The 14,419-nt window shown below is 41.6% G+C and overlaps 1 non-coding gene across 1 annotated transcript; it reads left to right on the top strand.

The window, feature by feature from the left end:
• Window positions 1–13,790: 13,790 nt before the first annotated feature.
• Window positions 13,791–14,003, top strand: LOC118148247 (small nucleolar RNA U3). The gene has a single exon (XR_004735007.1). It is a non-coding gene; the product is annotated as a small nucleolar RNA U3 (small nucleolar RNA).
• Window positions 14,004–14,419: the final 416 nt, after the last annotated feature.

Genomic DNA, 14,419 nt, shown 5'->3' with positions numbered 1-14,419 from the left:
TTCTTTTCTAATAAACTCCAGTTAGGCAATAGCGTTTTCCAATTTCAAGGAGTAATAGTGCCTTTGGATTCCATAGTGAAGCTACCAACATTTCAAGTACTATCAACTACCAGTTGAATAAAAAAAAAAAGAAAAAAGAAAACACAAAGTCAAGAGTTTATGCCACTGAATTATAATCAGATGATTTATAATATAATGAAAGAACCATCACTAGGAAGTGAAGATTTAAGAATAATCAAATTCATATGGCTCTGAAAAATGCTACTGAGGAATAAATTTATATTAGCAAATGGAATACATTATCATATTTCAACATAGTTCTTTCATAGGTCTAGTGCTAATTATAGGACTGTAGCTTATTGGAGAATGTGCCTGAGCAAGCAAGAACACAATCAGGGCACACTTAGGCAGAAATCTGCAGCTAAATTAGAAATAAATGAGATGCTACAACACGTAATTTAATAAAGCCCCAATGGCAGAAGAAACATAAAGAAACAAATTGGTGCTTTCTCTCCAGTAACAAAAAGTGAATCTAGAAAAAGCAAATTTTATTCTAACATTTCAGACATAATCAGGTGAATATTTATTATAAATAGGAGTCCAGTAGACAAAGGGCTGCAAAGGAAACATTTAGAAGGCAGGTAAGGCTACTAACATAGAGTTCTGAGAGATAATAAAACAAATCTATTTGTTCTACAATCTAGAGTGCTATCTCTATTCACCGGGATGAACAAATAGACCTTATCACCTGAAAATATGCAGCATAAGACAAAGTTTTCCTGACCTAGGAAAGAAATCAAAGAATGATGGATGTACAAAAAGGTCAGTAGTTAATTCCTCTGACCTAGAAAGAGGAAGAACTAACTATATTCGTTTAATTTTAAAATTAGTCCCAGATAAGGAGCCTAGAAAAGAAATTGACTCATTTATTTGAAAAATCTATTTTCTAAATCTCATCTATCAGTTGTTTCAAGGTTGTTTCTCAATTCTTCAGAATGATGATTCAGGGGGAATTTTGTCTAAAGAATGCACGTGGCTGAGACATTTACTACTCATCAAATATCCATGTGTTCCTACCCACCTCTTACCTCCTTGCAGCTGCATGGGGTCATGTGACTAATGGTAGCCAAAGAACTGTGAGGGGAAGTGGAGGTGTCACTTCCAGACTAAGACAGTGGACAGCCTCTAGGCATTTGCCTACAATCTTTGATCTTCAGTCATGGTGACATGGATGCCACTTGTTTAGATGCTGAATCATTAGATAGAAGCAGATTAGATCTCTGAGTCACTGTGTGGAAGCAGCATCTATAAGGAGATTTGCTTAAACAAGAAATATACCTTTGCTGTCTTAAATTGAAGAAATTTCAGGGTTAATTTGTTACTGCAGCATAACCCAGCCTATTGTGACTAATACATGAGGGCCAGCCTAAAATGTCCTCTCAAGGTTCTTTCTAACCTAGAGGACTGAGTCATGTGTATCATCTGATGTTCATGAGAAGTTCTGAAGGTCAAAGGGGCCAGTGCTTTGGATGTAGCTTTTTGTTGTTGTTTGTTGGTTTGGTAGGTTGTTTGGGCTTGGTTAAACTGATCAGTTATTTAAACCTGGAATTCTAATGATGGTCTTGGAGAACTACAGTCTATGAGACTGTGTGGTGCACACAGTCTATTTTGCTTACCATTGTATTCACATATGCTAAGCTTAGTACCTATAAAAGTAGCTAACTGACCAATAAATATTTGCTGAATGAAATGAATAAAACAACTAATTAAACAATTAAAATGACCCATACAAAGATTATGTAGGTTACCTAGAGCCCTTGGTCACCACAAGCGCTCCCTTTGAAAGATGGGGGAGACTTTCCCCTTTCATAGAAAAACAGAGGCTGTAGAAGAAAATCACTGCAATGAATTGGATGGCATGCTCATTCCTCAGATATTTATGGAGAACCCACTGCATGCATTACTGTAAGTTTGAAGATAAAACAGTAAGTCAGACAAATCTCCTGTCTTCGCAGAGCCCTGCTTTGCTTTTCTTACACATTTTTTTTAAAAGCCAGAGTTTGGTCTCTAAAAAAAAATTTCCGGGTATCTACTTACCTGGCATAAAATTAAGGCATGGCAGAAGGCCCATAGTGCAGCTATGTTTCACCTCAACAAATCCCACTTCCCCAGAACCCTTGATGATGCACCTGCCTGCCTCACTTTACCCTTATGCTGCTTCCCTTTGGACACTCCCACCTCCCTAGTCCTTGTTTGACTGAGCAAATGGCTCCCACCCTCCTGCCTTGACCAACCTCATTTTTAAGGAATGAGCATTTGTACTGCTTCCTTCTGAGAGCTCTCTTGATCTCTTCCTAGGTCCACTCCCTGCTGTTTTCTGTCATGGGTGGTTTGGAGATGAACTGCTAACCTGCCCTGTGTTCAGTGTCCTCAGCCGGCAGCTCAGAACTTGAGTATTTTCAACAGGGTCACTGCATCTCCAGAGAAATGCTCCCAACAGTCCTAAGTCAGCACTTAGTTAGCACTTAGTACGGGCCAAAGGACTCGAGAAAAGTTTTCTTCCTCCTCAATCTGTTGCTCAGAGCACTGCATGAGACCACACAGAGCAGTATCCAAGCATTGAGCAACGCTCAGAAGGGCAGCAGGAAAAATGCACAGCTGCTAATGACCCCCCTCTCCTGCCAATGCTTTCCTCCCTCAGCTCTCTCTAGGGTCACCAAACAGCTGTAAACACAAGCTGACCACCCTCAAGGAGCTGGGATGGAAGGAGATGTTCTCCAGTCTTTACTCCTGCCTTTGCACCTCCTGTGGCCTCTTAAATGCTCAGCCAGTATTTTGAGTGGCCCCAACCTCACCCAGGAGATACGAGTCACCCAGAAACATGTGCTCTCCAGAGAGAAGTCTTCCTGACATCATCAGGGCAGTCCTCCCTGACCTTGTCCTCTTCCCAGCTCTTTGTTCTGCAAATGAATGTCATTCAAGTGAATTGTTTTTTAAAAGGCTCGGGCTGAGAGCTGGGCACAGTAACCCAGGGCACACCAACCCAGAGCACAAACAAGATTTCAGCCTTGCATGCTGACAGCTGCAAATAAAATTCTTAGAGTGGGTAGTAAAGTGCCCTGAAAAGAACGAGCTGTAAAAGTCTGGAAAGAAATAGGATCCCGAGGAGCAGGGATGTGGGGGATCTCCAGGTCTTCGTTTGCTCTTTTACTGGGGCCTCTTCCTCTTCTTGCCGTCTCCTGCCCTGCCTTGAATGGGTGCCTGTGACCCACAAGGGACAGCAGCAAAGGGTTCTTCTTTCTGTCTGCTGGGCCATCCAGGTAAATAACAGGTATAATAATGAGTGAAAACACTTCCAAAATGTTGATAGTGTGTTAGAGAAGGAGCCTTTGTGTTACCTTCAGCAAGGCAAGCATGCAGAACTTTCTGAACCCAGATTGCAGCTGAGAGTGAGTCAGCTACAGGGAAGAGGAAAAAGACAGAAGAGAGAGGACACAGACTCCTCCAGTTCCCAACACCGATGGGTCTACAAGTCTGAAATCCGGATAGGACATATCTTCCTGCCTCCTCCAAATGGGTCTTTGTCAACAATTATGACTGCAGCAGGGGAAAAAACCATTTCTAGTTTGAGTGAAGTATATTCTATAACCTTCTCAGATGATTTCACTAAGAAGCCAACTTCTAAGCAGTAGGCATTTGTTAATCTTTTATGGATCATGTTCAATGAAGTGAAAATAAAGGAATAATCTATATTCTGTGTAGGCAGATCAATTCTATTTTATTATTTCTATTGAATATTTCATTTTGCTCCTCTTACTCTTCTCTGAGGCTGTATCATAAGAAAGAAACATTGGTTGTGAATAGACCTTCTCTCTCTTGTATCCATCATCTGATGTCCACAAAGGAGAGTATTCTAACAATTAAGTAGCCAAGGATAACACCTGTGTAGCAGAGGTTCTGCATTCAGCTGAACCTGGATCCTGGAAACATAATTGGACCCAAGGCCTGCCCCATTGTACACCAAAGAATGTTAATAACATGCCTGCATGCATGCATGGGTACACACACACGATATGCTTGCTGTAGATTTGTAAGGATCTGTTCTTTTCAGGAGTTGTATGTATCTACTAAGGCAGATAGATTTAATGTATTATAATAAGTTCACCAACAATATTTTTGGTTTAAGGGCTTGTTATGTGAAAGTTTTATAACAACTTCACTTATTTACTATTTCTGAGGTTTTGTTTATTTGTTTGTTTATTTTTGGTTGTTTGTTTTTTAAGACAGTGTCTCACTGTCACCCCGGCTAGAGTGCAGTGGTGCTATCTCAGCCCACTGCAACTTTTGCCTCCTGGCTTAAGTGATTTTCCCACCCCAGCCTCTGGAGTAGCTGAGACTACAGATGTGTGCCGCCACACCTGGCTAACTTTTCTGTACTTTTTGCAGAGATGTGGTTTTGCCATTATTGTCTAAGCTAGTCTCAAACTCCTGGGCTTAAGCAATCTACCCAACTCGGCCTCCCAAAGTGCTGGGATTACAGGCACGAATCACTGCACCAGGTCTCACTTACCCATTTCTTAGAAACAAGCTTGTGGCTAGAATGAGCAATATATGACTAGAAAAACATGCAAGTATCATCCACCACTAATATATCTTAGGTGCTGTGAGTAAATTTTAAAGAAGTAAGGGTTCTGTGATATGAGAGGACATTCCTCATTTTGCCCCAAAGAGCACCCTAAGAGTGTTGGTTATTAAATTTCTATACCTTTGGGGCCTAGTGGGGAGCCTGATCCACAGTAGGTACTCAATAAAATATCTTTAATAAAATCTCATGAGAGCCTGCTGTGTGCCAGCAATTGCATTGGAGAGCAGACATATTTAAAAGGATATAGCTCTAGTCTTGATGAGTCCATCTAACAAGAGAAATAGACATAATGCTTTCTTGAAGGAACTCTTTAAGTTTCTTTTTGAAGGATGTATAAGAATTCAGCGGGAGGCGATGGAGTGAAAAGACAGAGCTCAGTGGCATAAAATGCTGTGATGTGTTCAGGAAAGACTGTGACTTGAGTGTGGCTTGGATCCTGGGTTCTACGAGATAAGCTTAAAGAGAAAGATGAGTAGAGAGCAAAAGGTCTTGGGTGTCATAAAAAGGAGCTTGAGCTTCATTTTCTGGGCAGTGAGGAACCTCAACGGCTCTCACACAGGAGCACAGATGGATTCAATGCATTTTGCAGAAAGCTTACCCTGGCAGCAATATGCAGTATAATTTTGGTGTAGGAAAAAAAAACAAAAAACCTGAATCCTGAGGTCAGAGAGACTGTGATTTCAATCTGAGCAAGGAGAGTTGAGATCCTGAAGTGTTCTGTGTTCCGTTTGCCCAGTACCTTCGGCATCAGACAGGAAGATGTGGAAGAAAAGCTGGGAAGAGTGCTGAAAAGAGGTGAGGTGGCGAAACTATTGAAGATGGGCAATGGGAAGAACAATCTGGAACCAACCAGGATGGAAAGTATTTTGCTGGTCTTCAATGGGATGCCTCTTTCTTTCGCTGTGGCCTTCTGGGAGCCCAGGATCACTTTCAAGGGAACCGTGCCGCAGATTCTGATTGTTCACATTGAAGATCTTAGCTCTGACTCTTGACAACTGTGTGCACGTGAGCACTTTGTTGATGTCTTTAGGCCCCAGATAGAAAAAGGTATGACACCTGAGAGGCAAAGAGAAGCGTTCCTGTATTAAGAGGTGAGTGGATACAAATGAAGCCCTAGAAGGCTGAGCTAAGAAAGAAAACGGGTCGGTGTGGTTGACTCTGATTACTTCTCCTTCCTGTCCTCACTTCTAGTCAGCTTCTTCATTTTCAGGTGACATTCATCACCCTGCTTCTACACCTGGGAGCCAGCTCTGCTGGGGGTGGTTTAGAAGTGTGAAAGGGGAAGAGGAGGTCTCTTTTGAAACACTGGTTGCACTGCAGACGGACAAGCTTCCATTTATTTTCCAGTGGAAAACCATATTGTTTCCTCTCACTCTCTTCCAGCAAGAACTATCTAGGAAAGGACGAGGACCAAATTATCGAGTCTTTGGATCTAATCCATGTGGCATCCCATCTGTGAGCCTCAGGGAGATGCGAAGTTGGCCAGTGCTGGAGGCCAATCGTATTTATACCATTTCCATATGGCGCCTTTTGATTGAGACTTGGCAAGCACATGAGTAAGTTTACTTTCCTTTTTTAAAAAGCTATATTTGTTCTCAACACTGTAATGTCTAATGTCTAAAAATGTCTCTTAATTATTATACTTGTAACAAGGATAATAAGATTGGGCAAGCTTGAATAGCATTTAGTTTGGGACCTCTTAGAATGTCAGAGCTTTGGGGAATTGCCTTCCTGGGGTGGACCTTTTCCTGAAAGGAATGGATTGCCCCATTGCTGGTGAACTTGGACTATAAGTCACTCTTGGGGGAAGAGAGATCTCTTTTCACAGTCAGGCTGGAGGTGAGTCAAGCCAAGAGGCATTACAGGGTTCTCTGGGAGAAAATGGATTTCTGGCTGTGTCAGGGCCATAGTTGTGCATGGTATGTGACGGTATCATTCTCAGAGAATATGATGTGAATGGAGCCCCTTGGAATTGTACAGCAGAGTGGCCCTGTGCCATGCAGAGATAAAGAAGTGGCTCAGTGGGAGGAGCTAGAGTATGTCTGGGCTTATGCATAAATTAAGAGCGCCTGTAGCCATGCTTAGGTGATGTGGTAGAGGAAAGACCCCCCACCCCCACCTCCATCCCCACTCACACCCCCACCCCAGCCCTAATGCAGACTGAAGGAAGACAGAGAGCAAGACAGTGGAACAAGCAGCAGGAGTCGAGCCTGGGACACAAGGTCAGCACATAACAAGCCCTTGGTTTGGGGCAGAGGTGGCCAGTTTCCAGAGCAGTGTGTATTTGAGGCAGTAGTTGTGATCTTCCGCTTCCCTGGGGCCAGTAACACCTGTGAGCAACCAGGCATTGGTGTGAGTGATTAATACGCTTCTTTAGCAAATTGGGTGAAGGAGGGACAGAGGCTCGTTTGAGCAGTCAGGGACGAGGAGTCATTGTACTTTGAAACATCAGTGTGGAGTGATAATGTTTATATACCAAGCTGGTGAATAGACATTCTAGTTACATATGATTCTGTTGGTGTTGCCTACAAAGGACAAAAAAGTGATCAAGTGGTTGTGGATGTTTTTTGCTTACTAGTCTAAAAAAAAAGACTAATAACAAATTTTATAAAGATGTTGGATTCCAGCATGCTGGACATTGTAGTGTGTTAAATTTTGATCCCCCAAAAAGGTATGTCCCAAGTCTTAACCTCACAGTAGCTGTGAATGTGACCTTATATAGGATCTTTGCAGATGCATTAAGCATCTCCAAATGAGATAGACCTGGATTCTGTGTGGGCCCTAAATCCAATGACTGGTGGTGGTGTAAGAGAAAGACAGACAGACACAGAGATGCACAGAGGGAAAGGCCACGAGAAGACGAGGCAGCTATTGTAGTTACGCAGGCACAGCCAAGGGATGTCAAAGCCATCAGAAGCTGGAGGAGTCAAGGAAGGATTCTCCCCTAGAGCCCAAAGGGACTGTGGCCCTGCTGACACTGATTCTGGACCTCTGGTCTCCCAAACTGAGTGAGAATAAATTACTGTTGTTTTAAGCCAGCCGGTTTGTGATCATCTGTTCTAGCAGCCCTAGAAATGCAATACAAGCATATTTAGTGTTTGCTGATATAAAAGTGAAGATTGATTTATGACTTCATGCCCCTATTTCTAATGCAAAGTCCTAAAAACCTGGCTGAAAGCATGTGATAGATTTATTTAATGTTCTAGGCAGCAATTCTCAAACTTGAGTATGCATCAGAATCACCTGGGGGTCTCACTAAACTAGATTACTAGGCTCCACCCCCCGGGTTTCTGCTTCAAAGAGTCTAGGGTAGGGTCTGATAATGTAAATTTCTGAGAAGTTCCCAGGTGATGATGCTGTTAGTTTGGAACCACACTTAGAGAACCATTGAGCTAAATTTGCAACCACCTCGAGCAAATGAGTGCTTCTAATTTTAGAAACGAAGCAGAAATTCTGGGAAAGGAATCCCTTCTGGGATAAGTGGATAATGAAAAGAATAAAATTTATTTTTGTTTAATTTGCTGTGGTTTGCAGGAATTGAAGTTATAAATGAAACAAGCAAAAACTATCCTCTTATGAGCAGTATTGCCTCTTCTCCCAGTCAAACCTGTTTTTTTCCCCTGAGTGTAGACATGTCTGTACACTGATCTGGAGCTTTGTGGGCAGTCCTTTGGAGGTCCCTGGGAAGAGCCTGGATCCATGCAGTAGTGTCACACTTGCTTAGAACTACAGGATTATTTCTTACCACATTACACCCCTCTTGTATACCACTTCCCATCATCTTGGCCCTACCTCTTACTGCACCTGCTGCTACGCCCCTGCGATCAGCCTAGCCTTCAGTTTCATGTAGGTGCGGCCTGACAATGCATTCTCTTGGGTCTTGACCCTGGACTACTCCCTTCTTGTTTCCTGTCCTGAGTCAGCTCTGTCTCCTTTCACACTCAAGCCAAAACATGGAATGCCCACAAAGCCATTCCTACCAGTAGGGAACTGAACTGAGGGACAAATATTTCCCCTATTCAATTCCTAGATGAATCATTCTGGATTCTTAGCTATACAGCTTCTCAAAATGTCCTATGGGGTTATTTATTGCCCACTGAGTAAGTAACAACTCTTAGTATACCTAGTCTTTTCTCCTTCCCTGTTAACCTCCTCCCCATCCCCTTCCCCAACTTCTCCTCCATGGGATCACTTCCCAAATAAACCTACTGGCACTCAAGCCTTTGTCTAATGCTCTGCTTCTTAGAGAACTCAGTGTAGGACACTGAGTACACTGACCTGTACCCACCTTCCTTCTTTCTCACTTTTGGGAGATTGGTGCAAATCTGAAGATTCAAGGTGCATATATGCATATGAAATTTGGAGTATCTGCTGAAGGGAATGCTGGCATGTGTTGGCTTCTATCTGATCGTAATAAATGAAATTACCCATAAGCAATCTATGGAAGTGGGCAACAGTAGCTGAATTATACCCTCGTCTGCCAACTGCCCTGGAGAAAGACCTTGGATTTCACTGTTTTTTTTATCAGAGGGAAGCCTCTTACTGGCTCAGGCAGATATCAAAAAGGCTTGGAGCTTATCTGTGCTCACAAGTGGTTATATCCTGAAAGTATATTCTACAGTGTCTTTTTGTTTAAGACGCAGATATTTATACAACACAGTTCAGGTTCTTCCTGGTTGACATCATCTGCACCTGGCTTTGCTCTATACAGGAGAAACCATGCAAACACTTTGGCTTTTTTAGCCTGTGAAACATCTACAGCTGTATGATAAGCAAGTCCAGAGGTTCCCCAAAACTGCCCTGTGGGAATAGATACTTCTCGAAAGAATACATACAAATGGCAAACAGGTATATGACAAGTACTCAACATTGTTGAGGATCAGAGAAATGCAAATCAAAACTACAATGAGGTATCATCTCACCCCAGTTAAATTGACTTTTATTCAAGTCAGGTAATAAGAAATGCTGATAAAGATGTGAAGAACCCTTGTACACTGTTGGTGGGAATGTAAATTAATACAACCATCATGGAGAACAGTTTGGAAGTTCCTCAAAAAGCAAAAACAGAGCTGCCATATGGTTCAGCATTCCTGCTGCTGGGTATATACCCAAAAGAAAGGAAATCAGCTTATCAAGGAGGTATATGCACTCCCATGTTTATTGCAGCACTGTTCACAATAGCCAAGAATTGAAAGCAACTCAAGTGTCCATCAACAGATAAATGGATAAAGAAAATGCGGTACAATGGAGTACTATTCAGCCATAAAAATGAGATTCTGTCATTTGTAAGGACATGGATGGAACTGGAGGTCATTAAACAGTGAAATAATCCAGGCACAGAAAGACAAACATCCCATGTTCTCACTTATTTGTGGGGTCTAAAAATCGAAACATTTAAATTCATGGCGATAGAGAATAGAAAGATGGTTACCAGAGGCTGGGAAAGGTAGGGGGAGAGAGGTGGGGATGGTTGACAGGAACAAAATTATAGAAAGACTGAATAAGACCTAGTATTTGATAGCACAATGGGGGGACTATAGTCAACAATAATTTAATTGCACATTTTAAAATAACTAACAGAGTATAACTGGATTGTTTGCTACACGAAAGATAAATGTCTGGGGATGGATACCTCATTTTCCATGATGTAATTATTCCATTGCATGCCTGTACCAAAGTATGTTCTGTACCTCGTAAATATATATACCTACAATGTATCCACAAAAATTAAAAAATAGAAAAATTCTTTAACTGCTCTGTGGACTGACTGCTTTAAGATCAGTGAGAGAGCTTTTTGCCTTCTAAAAGAAAATTGTGGTCAAATATACATAACATAAAATTTACCATTTTAATCATTGTTAAGTGTGCCATTAAGTACATTCACATTGTTGTATCACCACTGTCTTTATCCAAACCCATTTTTTTTACCCCAACAGAAGCTCTGTAACCATTAAGCAACTATTCCCCACCTCCAGCCCTTGGTGACCTCTAATCCACTTTCTGTTGCCTTTTCTGATGCCATATATAAGTGAAATCACATAGTTGTCCTTTTGTGACTTTGTTTCATTTAACAGAATGTCTGCAAAGTTCATCCATGTGATAGCATATTACAGAACTTCCTTCTTTTTTATGTCTGACTCATACTCCATTGTATGGATATACCACCATATTGGTTATCTATTCACCTTTTGGTGGAATTGTGGATTTTTTCCCCTTTTGGGTATATGAATAATACTGCTATGAACATGGATGCACAAATATATGTTTGAGTTCCCGCTTTCAATACCTTCGGGTATATAGCTAGAAATGGAATGGCTGGGTTATTTGGTAATTCTGTTTCACTTTTGTGGAACTACCACACAGCTTCTGCAGCAGCAATACCATTTTGCATTTCTATCAGAAATACACACAGGTTCCAATTTCTCCACATCCTCACCAATACGTTTTCCCTTTTTAAAAAAAAATAACCATCTTAATGGCTTCCCCTACCTAATGGTATTGAACTGGTATCTTATTGTAATTTTGATTTGCCTGATGACTAATTTAGAAGCTTTTAAACAAATGCACGTTTCTTAACTCTACTTGTGGAAATTTGGCTTGGCTCTGAGGTTGAGACTATGGACCCGGCTGGTATGGCCTCCCACCCAGGACAGAAATCTATTTTGGCAATTTCCCAAACTGTTAATCTAGTCTCTGCACAACTCATAATATGGAACTTGCTGCTTTGTCAGGAAGCCCATGTCATTTTTACACAGTTTTAGTTATTTATCTCCTAATCAGAATGTGTGTAATTTATAGCCACTGATACAGTCTTGCATGGCATGTTTCGTGACTTAAGGGTTCCATTCCCTCACCTCTGTTTCATCCAGCCCCTTCAGCCTGTTCCTCCTCAAGCTTTCTTGGCCATCTCCACAGCAAGGCTACATCTGGCAAGCTTCCTCTGTGCTCCCATAGCATCTTAAGCTTTCTCCATCATGGTGTTTCCACGTGTGTCATAATTTCCTGTTTACTTGTCTGCCTCCCCATGACACTATGAGCTCCTTGAAAGCTCACAGCTGTCTACAACACTTTTCACTGATGTCTCCTCACTGGCCAGTGCCTAAAGTGGACCCTCAACAAAAGGTGGTTGATGCATTTGTTGAAAAACACAAGCCCTGTACTAAATACATAAGAAGACACTTTGGATATTCTTCAGCAGGTAATAAATTATACTTGTTAACATTAGGAGCTCCTCTATCAGCAGTAAGAAAGAGAATTTACTAAAGCACAGTTTTCAGATTGCATGATAGAATCCTAAACCATTAAGAAATTGCATCTGTAAGCACAGGGAGCTGAAGAGGCTGCCTACTTCCTTTCTCTCTCCACTTTTCTCTCTTCAACAGACTTCTTGCAAGCACGTATATTTGTTCAACCTGGGTTTTCTGTGAGCTAAAGAAAAATAAAGCACCTTAGGGTGTATTTAAACAACCACAGAGTTATGTTTTTACTTGTGCATTTTACCTACAGCATTGGAAAAAGTAATTTTGTCTCAATTAGGGTAGGTCTTTTCAACTGCTGACATATGTTTATAGAGCATCTGGATATAATCTGATTAGCATCTGGTGTAAGCCTGTGAGATACTATCTATCTCCTGAGGTCTCCCTTGGAGAAGGAAAGGCATAAACGTGCACTCAGCTGGACCATCCCAGTGTTGACATCTGCTGTTGGGTCACACATCTGGGCCTCCCATCCTCCAACTTTGCCAAAGTTCATCTGGACAAAGTGTCACCCCCACACTCTCAAGGTCCCACTTTAATTGGAGCAGAAAACCAGTGTCCACACTTTGGCCAAAAAGAAAATCTTAATATTTTTCTCTCTTCTTCTCCCCTGCATATGTTAGAGCCAGCATGGAATGAATCACACACATCTAGAGACAGAAAAGTATCAATAATTGATATGCCTCTCCCTGTTCAAGCTGCAAACGTTGCCAGCTCTTTGGTTTATGTATTCCCCATTCACCTTCAGTTTGCATTCTCAGATAAAGTTGCATGATACATCTCTTGAGAAGAATTCCCTTCCTGTTTTTTTTATTTTTTTAATTTTTTGTCCGGCATTTTAGAGGCAAAGGTTTAAAGGAAAATACTTTCATGAGGTTGTATTTGTTTATTTTTGTTTTTTAGAGCAATACAGCTGGCTTCCCAAGATGTAAACAAATGGGCACCCTCTCCCCCACCCAATGCTCAATTATTTATGCTTAATTAATGCACATAACTGAATTGAGGATAAAGGAGCAGGCACCTCACATTCATCACCCAGCATAGAACAACCGAACTAGGAAGGCCTAGAAAGTTTATTCTGTATAAGAATGGAGGAGGAAAAAAGGGAGAGGTGGCTTTAGTCATCAATAAGTTGTTAGTTGTGCAGGATCTGATATAATCCTAGCTTCATAAGTTTTTGTGCTGGGTTGGGAAAAGAGGATGGCCTGTAAACATTTAACTGAGTCTCATATACCCGTTACCTGTTTAACTACCATAGCAACAAACAAACAGTAATTTATTTTAGAGATTCAGGCAATAAATATTCATTGTTTCTAGATTGCCTGCTAAGTATACCAAACGGAGCATCTGTCCTTACCCTAGATGGAGTCTAGTGAGGGATACTGGCCATCAGAAGTGATCACACACATCAGTGCAGTGTCCTGAACTGTGGGAAGGTTATGAGTGAGAATGTAGAGCCCAAGAAGAATGGGAATAAGAAGGTGCTCTGACTGAAATGATGAGGAAGGGTCTCTCAAGATATGACATTTCAGTTGACACCTGGCAGCATGTCAGCTAACACTCGGCAGTAGCAGTCAGCTGGGGGCAGAGAGTTCAAGACAGAGGGAACAGCCAGTGCAAAGGACAAAAAGAGCCTGGCACATCCAAACAACTAAAGTAATGCCAGCATAGGTGAAGCCATGAGAGCGAGAGGGATGGGACTTGGAGGAAGAAGGAGGTTGGCAGTGCTAAGTTGCACAGGCATTCTAGGTCTTACTAACATTAGTAGCCTTGTCCTAAGGACAATAAATGCCACTAAACATGTTTCAATTGGGAAACACAGCATAATCTATTTAGAAACAATGGTTGTTTAGAGTGTGAATCATAGGGAACAATGGTAAAAGTGGGGAAAGATTATACTTTCAGGAATCATTTCTATAGTTTGTTACTAGAGAAGTTTCTCTGAATGTGTAAAGCATGAAAAACCACAAGGAGACACAGGGTCTGCTCCTGGCTGAAAAGCCAGCTCTTGGTGTTGCTCTGCTGCAACTGTTACTTGCAATTGATAATCATTCTTCTCTTCCTCTGGGAGAGTAAGATGGGGAGACTGCAGTCTGAGTGGTTCCATATTTTAAAAAAAATAAAAACAGTAAAACAAGTCATGGAAGAGAATGCTAATTGCCCACCTAATAACCATCTTCCTCTATACACAGATCTCTGATTTTATTTCAGTTGATGATGTGATTATATCTCCCAAACTCCCTTTCAGCGAGGACTAGACAATGAGATATAAGTAAGTGAAGTTCTTGGGTATGGCTTCTGAAAGCCATCTTAAACCTCATCTGGAAGGAGGCTCTTTTGCACTTCACCTCCCTCCCCTAACCTGCTTCTTGGAGTGCAGATGTGATGGCTGGAGATCTAGCAGTTGTCTTGTCTCATGCCATAATCAGAAGATATGATGGCTTGGATCACAGAGGTGGCAGATGGGATGGAAGGATGAAGGAGTGGAAAGTGGAGGGCATGTCTAGGAAAGCTTTTA

The sequence above is a fragment of the Callithrix jacchus genome, chromosome 15 (genome assembly GCF_049354715.1).
Source record: "Callithrix jacchus isolate 240 chromosome 15, calJac240_pri, whole genome shotgun sequence".
Classification (NCBI taxonomy): domain Eukaryota; kingdom Metazoa; phylum Chordata; class Mammalia; order Primates; family Cebidae; genus Callithrix; species Callithrix jacchus.
This window is presented reverse-complemented; position numbering and strand designations above follow the sequence as displayed.